The following is a 4,108-nucleotide window of genomic DNA, read 5'->3' as shown; positions in this document are numbered from 1 at the left end:
AATGCACAGGAATGCAAATCCGGCTGGCTTGGCATCAGGGGTGTGGCTTAATATGCAAATAAGTTCCATGGAGGTGTTGGGGTGTGGCCTAAAACCAGCAGGAAAACAAACAAACAAACACAGAATCAAAACTATTGGCCAATATATGTTAAAAGAATCCAATGAGCAAGGAACAGTCAACCCCAGTTGAAGTAGGGAAACCACCAGATCTTCTCTATCCACTTTACAAACTCAATCCATATCCTCTACTTCTCCTGCCAGCTTGGTGCCGTGGTTAAGAGCAGCAGACCCTAATCTGGAGAAACAGGTTTGATTTCCCATCCCCTCCTCCACATGCAGTCAGCTGGGTGACCTCGGGCCAGTTCCAGTTCTTGGAAGAGCTGCTCTCTCAGGATCAATTCTCTCGGAGCACCGGATTAGCCCTCCTTGTAGCCACAACACAAACCCATGCCTCACACCATCTCAAAACCCTCAACTTACTAAAATGCTAAAAATCCTAGCTGCCTCAATAATACTCGCCCCAACCATGCTACTCCTACCAACCAAACATATGCTCACCACCACCACCGCCTACTCAATAATCCCTACCCTATTAATGCTAAAATGACTCACAACCACTTCACCTCAAACCCTATGCACTAAACACATGATCCATACTAGACCCTATCACAACTCCTCTGACCATCCTGTCAGCCTGACTCCTCCCACTTATAATTCTTGCCAACCAAAATCTTACAGCCTCCGAGCCAAATAATCGAAAACGAATATTCCTTACAACCTGCGCCATACTACAAACTACACTACTACTCACATTTACTACAACAGACCTTTCGAAACGACTCTTCGAAATGACTCTTGTTCCAACTCTAACTTTAATTCCATGCTGGGAATTATTAGGAAGGGAATTGAAAACAAATCAGCCAGTATCATAATGCCCCTGTATAAATCGATGGTGTGGTCTCATTTGGAGTACTGTGTGCAGTTCTGGTCGCCACACCTCAAAAAGGATATTATAGCATTGGAGAAAGTCCAGAGAAGGGCAACTAGAATGATGAAAGGGCTGGAGCACTTTCCCTATGAAGAAAGGTTGAAACGCTTGGGACTCTTTAGCTTGGAGAAACGTCGACTGCGGGGTGACATGATAGAGGTTTACAAGTTAATGCATGGGATGGAGAAAGTAGAGAAAGAAGTACTTTTCTCCCTTTCTCACAATACAAGAACTCGTGGGCATTCGATGAAATTGCTGAGCAGACAGGTTAAAACGGATAAAAGGAAGTACTTCTTCACCCAAAGGGTGATTAACATGTGGAATTCACTGCCACAGGAGGTGGTGGCGGCCACAAGCATAGCCACCTTCAAGAGGGGTTTAGATAAAAATATGGAGCAGAGGTCCATCAGTGCCTATTAGCCACAGTGTGAGTGTATATATAAAAATTTTTGCCACTGTGTGACACAGAGTGTTGGACTGGATGGGCCGTTGGCCTGATCCAACATGGCTTCTCTTATGTTCTTCTGTGACACAGAGTGTTGGACTGGATGGGCCATTGGCCTGATCCAACATGGCTTCTCTTATGTTCTTCTGTGACACAGAGTGTTGGACTGGATGGGCCACTGGCCTGATCCAACATGGCTTCTCTTATGTTCTTCTGTGACACAGAGTGTTGGACTGGATGGGCCACTGGCCTGATCCAACATGGCTTCTCTTATGTTCTTCTGTGACACAGATTGTTGGACTGGATGGGCCATTGGCCTGATCCAACATGGCTTCTCTTCTGTTCTTCTGTGACACAGAGTGTTGGACTGGATGGGCCATTGGCCTGATCCATCATGGCTTCTCTTATGTTCTTATGTGACACAGAGTGTTGGACTGGAGGGGCCACTGGCCTGATCCAACATGGCTTCTCTTATGTTCTTCTGTGACACAGAGTGTTGGACTGGATGGGCCATTGGCCTGATGCAACATGGCTTTTCTTATGTTCTTATGTGACACAGAGTGTTGGACTGGAGGGGCCACTGGCCTGATCCAACATGGCTTCTCTTATGTTCTTCTGTGACACAGAGTGTTGGACTGGATGGGCCATTGGCCTGATGCAACATGGCTTCTCTTATGTTCTTCTGTGACACAGAGTGTTGGACTGGATGGGCCATTGGCCTGATGCAACATGGCTTCTCTCCTGTTCTTAATCACCCGATGAGGGGCCCAAACTGAACGCCTTAATCCTGGAACATACTTTATCTTTTACACCTTGACAGGATCCTTACCACTACTAATCGCCCTACTGTATATTCACTCAACCAACAGCCACACACTCATCCCCATTCTCACTCTACACCAACCTACTCTTCTCCCAACAAACCTCATATGGCTCGCATGCATAATAGCCTTCTTAGTCAAAATGCCCTGATACGGCTTACACTTATGACTCCCTAAGGCCCATGTAGAAGCCCCCATTGCCGGATCAATAGTCCTCGCAGCAATTCTACTAAAACTAGGAGGATATGGCATCATTCGTCTAACCCTAACCCTAACCCTCACACCCACAACCCAAACCATACACTTCCCATTTATCGTTCTGGCCCTATGAGGAATAATTATAACCAGCCTAATCTGCCTACGACAAACAGACTTAAAATCTATTATCACTTACTCCTCTGTAAGCCACATAGGCCTAATCACTGCCGCTTCCCTTATTCAAACCCCCTGAAGCATCCACGGCGCAATACCAATAATAATTGCCCACGGCCTAACATCCTCTATACTATTCTGCCTGGCCAACACTAACTACGAACGGACCCACACCCGCACCCTTCTTTTAGTACGAGGACTAAATTCAGTCTCTGTTTCTTCTTCTACATTGTCAGTGCATTAGCCCCCTTCCCTCACACAGGTGATTGGGCAAAAATCCCTACATTCTCACTCCCACAGGGAAGAAGAAGAAGAATGTAGATTTATACCTGGCCCTTCTCTCTGAATCAGAGTCTCAGACATCCTGTGAGGTGGGTAGGGCTGAGAGAACTCTCCCAGAAGCTGCCTTTTCAAGGACAACTCCTACGAGAGCTATGGTTAACCCAAGGCCACTCCAGCAGGCGCAAGTGGAGGGAGTGGGGAATCAAACCTGGTTCTCCCACACCAAACTGGTTCTTTGTGAGTGGGGTCAATATGGCCACCAACTGAAGATCCAAGCAGTTAGCAATATTGGCCTGAAGGCCTAGGACATATTGTCCTCCTGAACTTCCGTTCTGACAGAGAGAAAGGTTTTATTGACATCTTCTAGTGACAGAAAGATGAGGGACATCTGGGGACATCAGGGGAGCTCCTGCTTTTTGCCTTTTCCCCACAGAGATTTCACACACACAGGGAGAGAAAGGGAGCGAGCAAGAGAGAGAGAAATAGGCAGCTCCGTGCCATTAAGTCAGGGAGAGTAATGAAATTTCATTTAATTTGTCAGGAAGAAAGTGCTAATGTTAAAAGGCATTTAATAAAAAGGGAGGGGGGGAGATTCCTTGAAAGGGAGCCTTTAAGTAATTACTTCAAGTGTCTTAGGCCTACTCACAAGAATATTTACATTATCGTCTCACAGTGCCAGAGTGTAATTCAATTAGTGCCGCATTTACATCCCATCTTTTCCTTTCTCTCTCTTTTTTTTCTTCCAAAAACGAAATGTGATTTTATTAACAATCCTCGCAATATCTATATGTGTAAAAAAAAAGAGTCAAGTGTTTCATTTTAATCCTACATTCTCACTAAAAAGAATTGCTGAGCTCACAGACAATTGGAAAAAGAAACCACCCCCCTTTTATCATCGATAGTTCCAATGGAAATGCACATTTACCCGTGTGTGAAAAACACTGACGGATTCAGCGTTTTCAGCATAAAACTACAGCAACATTAAGGAATTAGACTGCAAACCAACCACAAAAAAGCCATCATCTGAAGAATATCGGAGGTGATGAAAGGTACCATTAAGTCACAGCTGACTTAGAGAGCCAGTCTGGGGTAGGGGTTAAGTGCCTGGATTCTAATCTGGGTAGGGTTGCCACGTCCAATTAAAGAAAAATCTGGGAACTTTGGGGGCGGAGCCAGGAGACTTTGGGGGTGGAGCCAGGA

General features: G+C 45.5%; 1 pseudogene; it reads left to right on the top strand.

The window, feature by feature from the left end:
* The first annotated feature begins 484 nt into the window (after positions 1-484).
* Positions 485-2,870, top strand: LOC132587958 (NADH-ubiquinone oxidoreductase chain 4-like; annotated as a pseudogene).
* Positions 2,871-4,108: the final 1,238 nt, after the last annotated feature.

The sequence above is a fragment of the Heteronotia binoei genome, chromosome 19, assembly GCF_032191835.1.
Source record: "Heteronotia binoei isolate CCM8104 ecotype False Entrance Well chromosome 19, APGP_CSIRO_Hbin_v1, whole genome shotgun sequence".
NCBI classification, from domain to species: domain Eukaryota; kingdom Metazoa; phylum Chordata; class Lepidosauria; order Squamata; family Gekkonidae; genus Heteronotia; species Heteronotia binoei.
Note: the sequence above shows the minus strand (reverse complement) of the source record. Positions and strands in the feature narration are given on the sequence as shown.